A 13,950-nucleotide genomic window follows, 5' to 3' on the forward strand; every position below is an offset into this window, starting at 1 on the left:
AGTGACAAAAATTCAACAAAAAGTGACAAAAACTCAACAAAAAAGTGACAAAAATTCAACAAAAAAGTGACAAAAACTCAACCAAAAAAATTCAAAAATTCAACAAAAAAGTGACAAAAATTCAACAAAACAAATTCAAAAATTCAACAAAAAGTGACAAAAACTCAAATTTTTTTTTTCAAAAACTCAACAAAAAAGTGACAAAAATTCAACAACAAAAATTCAACAAAAATGCGATAAAAAAGAAAAAAAACAGAAAAACAAATACAAAAGGTGACACAACACAGCAACAACGTGGGGAAAAAGGTCAGTTTTGTGGGTCTTAGCTTTCAAATGAGGTGTTCCACAGCCAAAAGAGGACAGAGTGCATTTGGTTTACTCCTCGAGTAGTTGTAGTCGAGGACAGAGATAGTGTCGCTACTACCACATGCGGAGTGATATGACAGACCTGTATCCACCTTATTCCGGAGGCTCGCGTGGGCGTCGCCATGAATTGGTCCCGCCCCTTTTCTCCTATATGTTAACATGGGGCTGGAGAAGTCCACATAAAATCAGTCACTACAGGAAAACAAAGCCATTTTTCGGCCGCACAGAGAAACGCTGCAGTGTCGACTGCAAACATCGGCCATTTTACACAAATCAATCGAATAAACATCAGATTTGAGCAGAGAATATTTTCACTCGTTCTCCGTTAAAATGAACGGGCTTCGCGCTCGACCGGAAGTGTCTGGACAACGGAAGTGCCGAGACAACGCGAAAAGAGGCAAAAGTGGGCGGGGCGGAATAAGGTGAATAGATTCGGGAATGTCCACAGTTACCATGGAGATCCGCCATCTTTGCAGCTGTTAGCATACATTTCCATAGACTGACATTAGCTTAAAAACAGTATAAAAAGTGGAGAAAAAACCAGTGGAACGACTCCATTAGCTGCTGAGATACTGCTGGTAAAAACATCTAACTCACTGCGGTGTCCAAGTGTTTTAATGTGAACAATAACTCCAGTGTTTGAACTTTTAAAATCTCCATTAGTTTGCAATGGCTGCTGATCCCATAATGCTTAGCGATATGACGTCACATTCCCAAACTCTATTACAAGCACGAACTCCGTTGCCATTGGCAGCGTCATTATTTTTTTCAGAGGTCGATCATCTCTATCAGAAAAGAATGACCGGGAGAACGTTGGAAAATCCCATTCAAATCAACGGAGCTTCTACTTATGAAGAGCCGTATAATAATGTGAAACAAATGAGTTTTCTCTTTTTAAATCATGATGAAAAAAGAAAGTACAAAATAACCCTGAAGTTTACACAGCCCAGTTCTTAATACTGTTTATTTCCCCCTTTAACATCAGTATCAGATTGAAGTCTGTAGTGGCAGTTGTAGAGGAGGTTCTTTGTTTTTGCTTATGGTAAAGCGGCCCGTCCCCCTGGACTGTCTTTCCCCACAGCGTTCAAGACACTGAGACGGCACTGACGGGACCTTCGTTCTAGGGCTGTGCAATTAATCGAAATTCGATTACGATTTCGATTACAACAGTAAACGATTACAAAATTAGCATAATCGCAAAACATCGATTATAATTGTTTTTTTCTAATTTTTTCAATTTTTTCAAAAAATTTTTTTCTAATTTTTAATTTTGGGATTTTTGTCACTTTTTTTGATGGATTTTGTCACTTTTTTTGCTGGATTTTTGTCTTTTTTTGCTGGATTTTTGTCTTTTTTTGCTGGATTTTTGTCTTTTTTTGCTGGATTTTTGTCTTTTTTTGCTGGATTTTTGTCTTTTTTTGCTGGATTTTTGTCTTTTTTTGCTGGATTTTTGTCTTTTTTTGCTGGATTTTTGTTTTTTTTTGCTGGATTTTTGTCACTTTTTTTGATGGATTTTTGTCACTTTTTTGATGGATTTTGTCACTTTTTTGCTGGATTTTTGTCTTTTTTTGCTGGATTTTTGTCTTTTTTTGCTGGATTTTTGTCACTTTTTTTGATGGATTTTTGTCACTTTTTTTGCTGGATTTTTGTCTTTTTTTGCTGGATTTTTGTCTTTTTTTGCTGGATTTTTGTCTTTTTTTGCTGGATTTTTGTCACTTTTTTTGATGGATTTTTGTCTTTTTTTGATGGATTTTTGTCTTTTTTTTGATGGATTTTTGTCACTTTTTTGATGGATTTTTTTAAAGGCAACAAACAATCGTTTGAATAATCGTGATTTTAATTATGACAAAAATAATCGTGATTATTATTTTTTCAATAATCGAGCAGCCCTACTTCGTTCTGCTGAAGCCACTGGCATCAGAAACACCTCCATGTTTCACTGTGGGTTTGGTGACTTTTAATCACAGACAAACCCGCTCTACCATCTGCGCCACTGAAGTTTCGGAACCTGAAAGAAGCACTAAAAAACCTTGTCATTTGTGCGTATTTTACCTTTTAGTGACTCAGTGGCTATAGGAGCAACATGGCACCTTTGCTTTCCCTCACAGTTGCCTCTATGATGCTCCAGAATCAATTGTTTCTGGGTTTCTGGCAAGTTTCTGGTACGAACCCCTAAAGAAAATTGATGGTGGAGCTTCATAAAGGTCAAAGCAAAGGTGCCAAGCTGTACCCATGACGCCACTGAGTCACTAAAAGGTCAAAAATGCACAAATATTAAGATTCTTTTTTCGCTCAAAATCTGTATCATGACAAAAAATGACAAAAAAATACAAAAAATGACCAAAAAATGACAAAAAATGACAAAAAAAAATACAAAAAAATGACGAAAAAAATGACAAAAAAATGACAAAAAATGACAAAAAAATGACAAAAAATGACAAAAAAATACAAAAAAATGACAAAAAAAATGACAAAAAATGACAAAAAATGACAAAAAATTACAAAAAAAATACAAAAAAATGACAAAAAAATACAAAAAAATGACAAAAAAATACAAAAAAATGACAAAAAAAAATACAAAAAAATTACAAAAAAAATTACAAACAAATTACAAAAATTGACAAAAAAAATTGACAAAAAATAAAAACAAATTACAAACAATTACCAAAAAAATACAAAAAATTACTAAAAAAAAAGGGTAATCTCCGCAGCTATTACGAGGATCTCAGTCAGGAGATCCTCGAGATGTAAAGCTCATATGTGATTAACAGTAGCTAACCTAGCTGCTCACTCTCCTCTACAAACATTTAGCAAACACTAAATCCATCTCATACGTTCCTGTCAGTCACTAATTACGCCTTTATCTGACTCAGCTGTGTCAGGCGTTGCTATGGCGACGCCACAGCGGAGTGACATCCCAGTGATTTAACTACCGGACTACGTGTGCGGTTACACCAAAATAATGCACCAGCCAATCAGAGTCCAGTATTCACTCAGACCATGGTATTATAACTGTAAAATGGCTGTTTCCTCACCCCTGTATCCCCGAGCCTGACGACGGTCTCCACACTGCTGTAACAGGGCCCGACCGTAAACAACCAGGTGATGTTTCCAGACAGACGCACAGGCCCCGGTGTCTGGATCCGCCGACACAGGACACTGCTCTCTAATCACTCCACAGGACAAGGGACAGACACTCGATCCCGGGACGCTCTCGCCCTGCACAGATCCAGTGACAACCAGGAGCCGCGGGGGCCACGCCAGGTGAAGGCCGGGGCCCGACCCCCGACCCCGGATCTGAGGCGGGTTCGCATCAGGCGTTTGTTTCCCGCCACATTTATTAAGGCCATGATTCGGGCGTTCTGCTCTCCCAAAATGTTATCCACTGAGCGGCGCTGTGATAAAAAATGACACCGTTTCTTGCCTTGTTTGTAGGAAGGAGCTCTTGACTGAAAAAGAACTGCATTATAACGTCTAACGCGGCTCCTTGTTGTTTAATCCGCTTATACCAGGGTCCCACAAACGTAACATTTATAATAAATGTGTTTTTCATTGACTAAAGTCACTAAATCTGCCAGACTACGGGACTATTGTGTGTGGGTTATTAGCCGGTCACTGAAGGCTGGTCTCAGAGCGAGTCATTCTCCGCAGCTATTACGAGGATCTCAGTCAGGCTCAACGACACAACATCAGCACAGAATCACAACACAAAAATAACAAAAAAATGACAAAAAATGACAAAAAAAATACACAAAAAATACAAAAAAATACAAAAAAAATTACAAAAAAAATTACAAAAAAATGAAAAAAAAAATACAAAAAAACGAAAAAAAAATGACAAAAAATACAAAAAAATACAAAAAAATGACAAAAAAATGACAAAAAAATGACAAAAAATACAAAAAAATGACAAAAAAATGACAAAAAAATACAAAAAAATGACAAAAAATACCAAAAAATGACCAAAAAAAATACCAAAAAATGACAAAAAAATGACAAAAAAATGACAAAAAAATACCAAAAAAATACCAAAAAAATGACAAAAAAAAAAACCAAAAAATGACAAAAAATGACATAAAAATACAAAAAAATGACAAAAAAATGACAAAAAATACAAAAAAATGACAAAAAAATACAAAAAAATGACAAATACAAAAAAATGAAAAAAAAATAATACTAAAAAATACAAAAAAAAAAAAAAAAAATGACAAAAAAATACAAAAAAATGACAAAAAATACAAAAAAAATTGCTGTTTTGGTTCTAACTAGTCCCTCTTTGTTACTGCCATGTCCTGTGGATCTTCAACTATATCTATACACACGATCTGCACAAGGATCTCCCCAGTATTTAAGCTCATATCCAGCCCATACGTCCGAATAAAGGACTGTTATTTGTGCCAGTGGACAATGGTTATTCCAGGTTAGCCCCGTTAGCTTGTTACAATCGCCTACAGCTCATTGTTGATGAAAAGTTCGCAATAAACCACAAATACATCAGTCCCGGCTCAGTGTGTGATCATCTCAAAGGCTGCTTTATATAGTTACTGCTTTATTTACGTTATTATTGCATAAGTGAGTTAGCTGCTAAAGAGCTAGTTAGCTCCGGGCGAGCGGTTAGCAGCTCGGCTACGGACTTGTTTTTTGACATGGCTGATGTTCTCACGTTGAAAACACAGACAGATAAAGTTGTTTTGGGCAGAGAGATAATCAGAGGCCGTCAGTGCTTTTTACTAGTCTCCCAGGGACGGCTCACAGTTACCCATAATGCACCGCAAAATTCAGTCGCTCCCCCGCCCATCGGAGGACATTTTGGGAGAGCAGAACGCCCGAATTATAGACGCGTTCCTTGTTTTTGCTGTTCGAAAGTCGGCAGCAGTTAGACGAAAAAGTGACAAAAAATGACAAAAATTAGACGAAAACATGACAAAAAATGACAAAAAGTGACAAAAAGTGACAAAAAAATGACAAAAAAGTGATAAAAATTTGACCAAAAAATGACAAAAATTAGACGAAAAAGTGACGAAAAAGTGACAAAAAATGACAAAAAAATGACAAAAAATGACAAAAAGTGACAAAAAAAATGACAAAAAAGTGATAAAAATTTGACAAAAAAATGACAAAAAATGGACAAAAAAATGACAAAAAATGGACAAAAAAATGACAAAAAATTAGACCAAAAAATGAAAAAAATTAGACGAAAAAATGACAAAAAATGACAAAAAATTAGACGAAAAAGTGTTCGAAAGTCGTGTCATTCCCACCGCCGCCAACAGAGGGAGCTCCAATCTAAGTCCTGACCAGCCTGGTTTCTCATTCCTTCCTGTTTTTTCCTCACATAGACTGTATTTCAAATCATAAAACGTCAATATCGATGCTAAGGTATTCACCAAAGAGATTCGGTTTAGGCTTCAGCTAGGACTCTGCTCTTTCTGAGGGCCTCACTTCCCCTTATTATGGGCTTCAGCTACAGCTAGAAGGTCCCGGGTCCGGTCCGGAGTACTTGGAGGTTTTTGTGACCAAGATATTTTTTTAGCTTAAAGGGACTAGATGCAGCTTGGTCATTTTTATACTCACTGCTGCCGCCTCAGGCCTTGTGCGCAACTGCAGCTTCTATATCAAGCTCGTGCATGACGGCACTTCGGATCTTAGGGATTAACATTTTTAAACTCCGTATAGTCGCTTTAACTTAAACTTTTGAATATAAATGAGTAAATGTAAAAGCTATTTTCCTAATCCATGTCTCTGTCATCAAAAAATGACAAAAAAGTGACAAAAAATGACAAAAATGACAAAAAAATGTCAAAAAATGACAAAAAAATGCTTTCAGATTTGGGTAAAGCCCGGGGGTAAGGGTACGGTAAAGTGAGAGGCCGGACCGGTGGCCCTAGAGCCGGTGGCCCCTCTGTGCTCTTCCAGAATGGACACATGGCCAGTCCGCCCCTGTTAGGCTGAGATAATGGAGCCTAAAGTGCTGGCCTGTATTAGCAGCAGTGAAGCCTTCCTACGACATCCCTCAAAAAACCTAAACAAACCACATTGTCCTCAAACAGCGGATCAGTTTTGGGACAGGAGCAGTTTCCTTCGCGACCACTAGAATGCAGTTCCCTAGTACTGCTTTAATGTAAACAAATAATTGTAGAAGTACTTGCGCCCCTGTACGGTCACATGACTAACAGCAGGGGTTAGGCCAGTTTGCTCGGTCGAAAAGGCTGATTTTGTTTTGGGCTGAACCTCCCAATTGTGGCCCAAAGAAAAACACCAGCGCTGTGCATCATCCATGACTAAAGAGGGAGTTGTGCCAGGAAACTTTACAGAACTTCACTAGACGATCCCAGGTATTTGAGCTCTGAATTGTTATAATAATAATGTTTCTTAAAATGATCTTAAGGGCCAAAGTTTGTAAGCTTGAGGGCGGGATTTTTAACATTGCCCCCCCCCGGACTACAGTGTGGTGCTTTGAGAAGCTTGTTAACACAGGCTTGAAAGGTGTAAGACCATTATTATTATTCATTACACCATGGTCTGGGTGAATACTGGATTCTGATTGGCTGGTGGATTATTTTAGTCCGGTAGTTAAATCACTGGGATGTCACTCCGCTGTGGCGTCGCCATAGCAACGCCTGACACAGCTGAGTCAGATAAAGGCGTAATTAGTGACTGACAGGAACGTATGAGATGGATTTAGTGTTTGCTAAATGTTTGTAGAGGAGAGTGAGCAGCTAGGTTAGCTACTGTTAATAACATATGAGCTTTACATTTCTATTGGAAACGGTTAAGGCTATTCATCATTTTCAGGCGTACATAAAATGATCCTGCATTGAAGCATCTTTGTCTGGATTAGTAAAGTCAAACATGTTAGTTTGAGTTGGGGGGGCCCAGGTGTGAGCGACTCCACCGCAGCTGTTTCCATAAACAGTTGAGCTGGTTGAGCTAGCTAGCTTTAGCTTCAGGCTAAACCTTGTAAAAGGTAAATAACTGGTGCCCACGAGTGCCGCATATCGGTGTTTCCTTCCAGGGAAAAGTGTTTCCGGGTTAGTCCTGTTGTGTTGTGATTCTGTGCTGATGTTGTGTCGTTGAGCCTGACTGAGATCCTCGTAATAGCTGCGGAGAATGACTCGCTCTGAGACCAGCCTTCAGTGACCGGCTAATAACCCACACAAAATAGTCCCGTAGTCTGGCATGTTTAGTGACTTTAGTCAATGAGAAACACATTTATTATAAATGTTAGGTTGGTGGGACCCTGGTATAAGCGGATTAAACAACGAGGAGCCGCATTAGACGTTATAATGCAGGAGGAACAACACTGTGTCGGGCGTTAGAACCGGCTAATGCGGCTCCGAGGTGTTTCATCCTTACTTGTTCAACATTAGTTTCAGCATTTCACTCTCCATGTTACAAATTCAGTCCTGTCACGGCTCGTTGTCTTAGCCCGATGGGTCCGGACATTTACACCAGAAGAAACATGTACATTAGGCGTATCTGAGACACTTATCACAATATCTACGAAAAAAGGGAACTGTCTGGACCAAACTACAAAAGTGCAGAAACAACACGTCCAGTTCATTTTTGTATCATTTGTATTTTTGCAGTTTTTTTGTTTGTTTCTTGATAAACCTGATCCTGTATATTTGCAGATCTTCCAAACAGCTATTATGATGTTATCGCTTCTATCAGGCACTGTACAAATATAATCCATCCTTTCCTCAGTGTGAGACGGAGCCGTCATTCAGGCTCAAGCTTGAGTAAATGTTAAAACTTCTGATAAAAGCACCTGATTCAGTGTTTCTCTGCTCTGACCTCTGACCTCGGCCATTCACGCTGTTTACACTTCAGTATGTGCCTCAGAATGATGAAGGTTTGATGCCGTCGTAAGTTACTGTTCACAAAGTTAGAAAGAGTGAAGGTCAGGAGGCTTTGTCTTATTGGATCTAATCAGAATCATGGTCCGAGCGACTCATAAATCACTCTTTAGTTTTAGTAAATGATTAGGAAAGCTTTGTACATGTAGTAAATGAGATGATGAAACACAGGGCACAGCTCGCATTGGGAGGAGGCCTCGTGGACGACCCGGGACAGGCTGGAGGGACTATGTCTCTGAGCTGGCCTGGTGTGGCCTCGGGGTCAGAACAGCTGGAGGAGGTGTGCCTGGATCGTTTAGTTTAGTTTAGTTTAGTTTAGTTTAGTTTAGTTTAGTTTAGTTTAGTTTAGTTTAGTTTAGTTTAGTTTAGTTTAGTTTAGTTTAGTTTAGTTTAGTTTAGTTTAGTTTAGTTTAGTTTAGTTTAGTTTAGTTTAGTTTAGTTTAGTTTAGTAGCTCTAAAGGAGTGGCCGAAGCAAAGAGCTTATGAACTAGATTAGATTATAATTACATTAAAAGCATCATATTTGATTTGCCTCATTGTCAAAACAGAACCTGCTACACTTCAAAGCGTCTTTTTTAACACAGACCAAACTTACAAAAAAAACAACAAAAATATGACAAAAATGTGGCGACGTGACAAAAAGTTTCCGTCACTCTTGTAGGTCTTAGCTTTCAAATGAGGCGTTGCATTGTTGCTCTCCAGTCGAGAAGCTTTTAGATTTGGGTAAAGCCCAGTATAAAAAAGTATGGAGTGGAGTATGGTGCACCACAAGGGTCAGTTTTGGGACCATTATTATTTATTATTTATATTCATGATTTTGCTTCTGTTTCTACGACCGCCTTTCCCGCTCTTTTTGCTGATGATGAATAATAAAAAGCCGAACTGGGGAAAATGCACTCGTTAATGTTAAAAAAAAAAAATTATGAATTGAATTGAATTGAGTTAAGAGGTTAATAACCTCTTAACTCAATTCAATTCAATTCATCTTTGTTATTTGAGCCTCTGAGTTCTTCATAGGAGCAGAGTTCAGCTCAGTGATCGAGCAAAAGAAAGATACATGCGTCGGTGAAAAGCCAAATCCTGCTGATGCTGATGCTCAAAAGGAGGAGGCAGAAGCTTCAGCTTGTTAGCCCCTCCCCCTTTCGTATTTAAGAAACAGATACATTCATTAACTCTGCACAAAGAAGATATGACATAAAGTCATTTTTATCATATTCCAGTGACTTTACAATCATCAATATTTATGTTACAACATTCTGCTGGTTCCAAGACAGGGAAAGAAAACTCAATCATTACAAAAACCCATCACTGCCAATAACACGAGTCACCGATCTTAACATTTGGTCCTTGTTGTTTTTTGTTTTTCGTTAAGTACTTTTAATGGACACAATATTATTGATTATGTTATTTACGACCACATTATATGTTATTATATGTAGACATTATATTAACTCCCACCTGAACGAGCACATTTTCTCCGGTTTGGCTTTACCCCAATCCAAAAGCTTCTGGGAAAAAGCTGTGCAAATAGCAACAAAACTGAGACGAAAACAATGATGGAAATTTGACAAAAAAGTGACAAAAATGTGACAAAAAATGTGACAAAAAAATGACAAAAATTTGACAAAAAAGTGACAAAAAAAGACAAAAAAGTGACGAAAAATTGATGAAAAATGACAAAAATGTGACAAAAAATGTGACAAAAAAAGACAAAAATGTGACGAAAAATTGATGAAAAAATTGACAAAAATGTGACAAAAAAATGACAAAAAAATAGAAATGCAATGGCTGCGCCATTGCGATTGACTGCGGAATTGCGGAAAGCGAATGCAGAAATTGCATAAACTCTTCAAATTCCATAAATTGCTTAATTTGCATAATTGTATTTGCATAAACTGCATAAAGTGGTAAAATGCATGAATGGGTTAATTTGCATAAATCCTAAATGGCATAAACTCTTAAGTTGCATAAACGCTTTAAAATGCATTAACTGGTTAAATCCCATAAAGTGGTTACTTTGCATAAATTGTTAATATTGCATAAACTTTTAAATTCCATAAACTGGTCAAACTGTTGAAATGGCCTCAGTGCTTGATTGGCAGAAGCACAAATGGCTGAAAGGCGGAGTTTCCCCATTGGCTGGATTCCCACATACACACTAATGCAAAAATTTCAAACTCTCGTATAAAAAAACTGGAAATCTGCAGAAGGACAATTTTTTCTCAAAACCCACAAGTTGCAGAAGCTGAACCTGCACAAAGTGCAGAAATTGCAGAAAATGCAGAAAAAAGTGCAGAAAAGCATGGATTTGCAGCAGCCCCATTATAAGTCAATGGGAAAAATCTCCGACATTTTGGCCGATTGCGGAAAAAACGTAAGTTGCAGAAGTCCCAAAAGTAACAGCACCTTCTCCTCAACATGCGGAACTAAAGTAACAGCACCTTCTCCTCAACATGCGGAACATTTTGATGCATAACTTGCATAAATTGCACAAAGCATGAAGGTGCTGAAAGCTCTAGAAAATCGGGAAAAAGATGGAAGAGGAATAATAATAAAGAACATGAAAACCAATAATTGACTGCGGAAGAATTCCACAGTCAATTATTGACAAAAAAATTTTATGACAAAAAATGACACAAAATTTACGAAAAATTTACGAAAAATTGATGAAAAATGATGAAAAATGACAAATATGAGTTGAATATCCAACAAAAAAATGATGGAAAAAAATCTGACGTGAGGAAAAAGATCCTCTCAGTTCCGGCGGGAGTTAAGAGGTTAAAACATGTGTTTGTGGAAGTGTCACAATTACCCTAATTTGGGCCCGGCTGGTCAGAGTCCAGGGCAGAGTCCGGCCCCGTCTCCTATGATAAAATATAACTTTACTGCAAAAAAAATCACCACAGTTTAGTTCTATATGTCTCACTGCAGCATTTAGAGCCGTTATTGTGACGTCATTACACAAGGCACCACTTCAAACCTCTTACTTTCCAGGCTACTATGAAACTTACTCAGAACTTACAGCTCTGGCTCTGACGCACAGACGCACAGACGCACAGACGCACGCGCCAGAGCAGCAGAGTTTCCCCTCACTTTCAGTCTATTTAAAGTAACCCAGGAATCAGCCTCTCTCTCTCTCTTTGTGTCTCTTTTTACGTGGGTTTACGTGGGTTTACGTGGTAAGTGGATATGCAGCACTCGAGACACGCGCGCACACCGTTAACCCGCGAGGACACGCCGTGAACGAGGCGGACAGACCGACGGACCGGACAGTCAGGGACGCGGCGCAAACTAAACTCTGCAGAGAATTCATCCAGTAAACTGTGAAAGGAAACAGGAATGCACTGACACTGACTGAGAGCTGACGCTGACGCTGACGCTGACGCTGACGCTGACGTGACACGCGCGCTCTGACTTACTTTTGGAAGAGGGAAAAGTTGAGTCTCCTCAGTGAAACATCCCGGGGCGTCACTGCGGCAGGTCCAGCTCTGTGCGCGCGCTGGCGTGACTGAGGACACGGAGGAAGTGGCACGAGCGACAGAGCAGAGAGAGAGAGAGAAGAGAGAGGGAGAGAGAGAGAGGGAGGGGGGAGAGAGAGAGAGAGAGAGAGAGAGAAGAGGGGGGGAGAGAGGGAGAGGGAGGGGAGAGGAGAGAGAGAGGGTGTTTCTCTGTGGGTGAGCAAGCCCCGCCTTTTGCTGAGGCTGGACTCTTTTTTACTCTTACTGTGTTTCTCCTCCCCCACACAAATTAAAAGTAAAATAAGAGGAAATAAATGACAAAAAATGACAAAAATGACAAAAAAATGACAAAAAATGACAAAAATGTGACAAAAAAATGACCAAAAATGACAAAAATGTGACAAAAAAGTGACAAAAAGTGTAAAAAAAAAAAAGGGTAAAAAAAGTGACAAATTAAAAGTAAAATAAGAGGAAAAAATGACAAAAAATGACAAAAAAATGACAAAAATGTGACAAAAAAATGACAAAAAATGACAAAATAATGACAAAAATGTGACAAAAAAGTGACAAAAAATGACCAAAAAAATGACAAAAATGTGACTTTTTTTTACTCTTACTGTGTTTCTCCTCCCCCACACAAATTAAAAGTAAAATAAGAGGAAATAAGAAAAGTAATTCACACACAAGCAACTCAAAGAGCTTCACAGCTGCATGGAATAAAAAGAAAAGTGCAGATAAAGTTTCACTTTTCACATGCACAGGTACAAATATCCGTTTTCCGCCTGGATTTGAGCTTTGTCAGAGTTGAGGCCGGTCTCCTCATGAACACAATCCTCATTACAGATTTGAGTAAGTGAGAGCTTTATTTGTCATTGTTTAGTTTAGTTTATTTCACAAGTTCACACATACAATCAGAAAATTCAACTTATAAACCATCATGCGATGCTACATTGTGAAAATGGACGCCCAAAAAACTGCAAGCAAATCAACAGGGTCCATAACCCCCCACCCTGAGCAGAGACACATAAGGGATAATGCACGACGAGGCGTCCATTGTCAGAAATAACTGGAACTGTTTTAAAACTTGTTTTAAGTCCTGGGCAGGAGTTATTTCACTTTTTAATCCGTTTTACCTGAAAGTAGTTCCAGCTCAGTTGTTTATCGTTACTATGGAAACAGCTGCAGTGGAGTGATACAGAACGTGATTTAACTGTTATTTAACTGGTGTACATGATCACTTTTTAATGGACACCTTCCAGCCAATCAGAATCGAGTATTCACCCAAACCATGGTACAATTAGCTTATAAAAAAATGTAATAAGTTTTACAAATATTTAGTAATAATTTGTTACATTAAAACCAATTATTATACGGCTCTTCACAACGTAAGTAGAAGCTCCGTTGATTTGAATGGGATTTCCCAACGTTCTACAGGTCATTATTTTCTGATAAAGGACCTCTGAAAAAAATAATGACCGCTGCCAATGGCAACGGAGTTCGTGCTTTCATATCACTCCGCGCGTACGTAGTAGCGACACTATCTCTGTCCCCGTCACTGAGAGAGAAGTTGGGGGAATCGCTCGTGAAGTTAGCGTGAGTCTGACTTTCAATTTACCCAAAGATTCACCACCATTCCTCCAACTGCGCCTTCAACTAAGCAGCTAGGCTAGCTATTAGCCTTGCTGCTTCTAGCCTAGCCAAACGCTGCAGCGCAACGCGCAAACTTTTGGGAACTATTTGTCGCGGAAGTCATTAAATAAACCTTTCGGCCTTCATAAAAGTGTACGAAGTTTATGTTGTGTGTGTTCAGTTGGCAAATGGCCGTATAATAAGCGGGATAATGTATAGAACGCTGGTCATTATCGGGAAAATAAGCACCTTCAGGGCGAAACAAGACCCCTCCGCTTCGCGTCGGGGTCCGGTTCGCCCTGTCGGTATTTATTTTCCCGATAATGACCAGCGTTCTATACATTATCCCTTACGTATTTACCTTTACCAAGTGATCATTTATGTGTTTCTCAAGCTGATCCGTGCGATTATGTGACACATGTGTGATGATGTCACTAGAACAATGTACAAAATCACTAACGTAAACAATAAACAAAAGAGGTCCCAGAATGGATCCCTGTGGAACCCCACAGTCAGTGTAGAATTTACCCCATGTTATGTTCACGTACTGCCGTCTTCCACAAACACAGTCCCTGAACCACTGAGAGCCACAGGAGAACCACTGGAGAACCCCTGGAGAACCCCTGGAGAACCCCTGG

General features: G+C 38.8%; 1 protein-coding gene across 1 annotated transcript in view; it reads right to left on the reverse strand.

The window, feature by feature from the left end:
- Positions 1 to 11,702, reverse strand: part of LOC306960195 (proline-rich protein 5-like) — a gene marked incomplete at its 3' end in the record, with an annotated part of 59,577 nt that extends 47,875 nt beyond the window's left edge. Inside the window, exon 1 of the mRNA XM_079552560.1 lies at positions 11,645 to 11,702. The remainder of the gene's footprint in view (positions 1 to 11,644) is intronic.
- Between the last annotated feature and the right edge of the window lie 2,248 nt (positions 11,703 to 13,950).

Source organism: Gobius niger (genome assembly GCF_951799975.1).
Source record: "Gobius niger genome assembly, chromosome: 2".
In the NCBI taxonomy this organism is placed as follows: Eukaryota; Metazoa; Chordata; class Actinopteri; order Gobiiformes; family Gobiidae; genus Gobius; species Gobius niger.